We start from the raw sequence: 1,390 nt of genomic DNA, 5'->3' as shown, positions 1-1,390 counted from the left end.
AAAAAAAAAAGTCACTAAATATACTTGGATGGCCGTTAATATACCTGGGAGGCCCGCCTAAGTACAGTCTATATGTGGGAAGTACTGATTTGTATCCATTTAAGGCTTTTAAAGCATGGTTTGAGTGTTGTCACCTCCTCCAGCACATTTAGACTGGCCCTGGTTTTCTGTTTGACAGCATGAGTGAACCTCTGCGCTTCAGCGTCTACAAACACGCATGCTTCACAGAGAAGTAAACACACTTCACCTGTCAGCCCTCAGCCTCCCCGCTTCCAGTTTTCATTGATAGTGACATTTCCCAGGAAAGTTCCTCGCTGTCACACTTTTAAACAATGCAGCGGAGATGTGTGGGAGAGCGAGCGAGCGAACAGCACGGCGCTTACATAAGCAGCAGATCGCCCAGTGGGACCTTCTCAACTCCTGCTCGTACACACACACTTCTGCAGCCACATTTACAGCCAAACTGGCACCAGAAATTTTAGACTCTTCTCTTACATTTAGCTATTTAGCAGGCGATTGAGGAGGCATTCAGCAATTCAACAAGAAGAGGCAATACACAAAAGAAGTTCTAATTATACAGAGAATTAGGTGCTAGAGTAAGGGGGGTTTGTTTTTTCTCTTTATTTAATTTTATTTTTTAGAGAGGGAAGAGTGTTTCTACCAACCCAGGCTCATTCTGAAAACTTACCGCTGTGTACAATACTTGAGAGCGCCAAATACATCCCAGGAAGTACGTTTTTTGTTTTCGCGAATCCACCAGAGGCCGCTGTGTATGTGTTTTGAGATCTCAAATTTCTCTCATGAGTGCCGTTTACACCTGCTTTTCTCGCGTAAATGCACCAGAGTCCGCTGTCGACTGACTGACCGATCGACTGACCCACCCTCCTCCTTCCCTAAATCCAACCAATAGTGTTTTCAAAAGCACAGATTGACCCGAACACCCACTTACCTAAACCCAAACGAAAAGCAATCGCAAAAAAAGAAAAGCCCTCGCTTGGTTTTTACCACGTTTTCAGATTTTACCACATTCTCACCTTGTTATTTACTTGTTTATTTTATTTTTTGGCTTTTGTTTTGTCTTATATGCTTTCTGGAACCGTTCTTCACCGGACTTGAAACCTTTTGTCGTGGTCAACTCCTCTCTGCATCTCAAGTCCGCTGACATACATGGCAAGCTACTGGACAATCTGGTAACAGCGGGAAAGCCGTTCACACGAAGATAAGCGGTCAGCTGGTAAGCGCGAAAAGGAACGGCGCCATTCCGCCATGTAGCGTTCGTTTTAAAGATGAACAGCCATACGTACTTCTGGCTACATAATTCATGATCTCCAGAATTGTAAATAGGGCTACGTTTTCAGAATGAGACCGCTGGTTTCCACAGATGGTTTGT

This window comes from Danio aesculapii, chromosome 1, assembly GCF_903798145.1.
Source record: "Danio aesculapii chromosome 1, fDanAes4.1, whole genome shotgun sequence".
Lineage (NCBI taxonomy): Eukaryota > Metazoa > Chordata > Actinopteri > Cypriniformes > Danionidae > Danio > Danio aesculapii.
The sequence above is the reverse complement of the archived record's forward strand: the minus strand, read 5'-3'. Positions refer to the sequence as shown.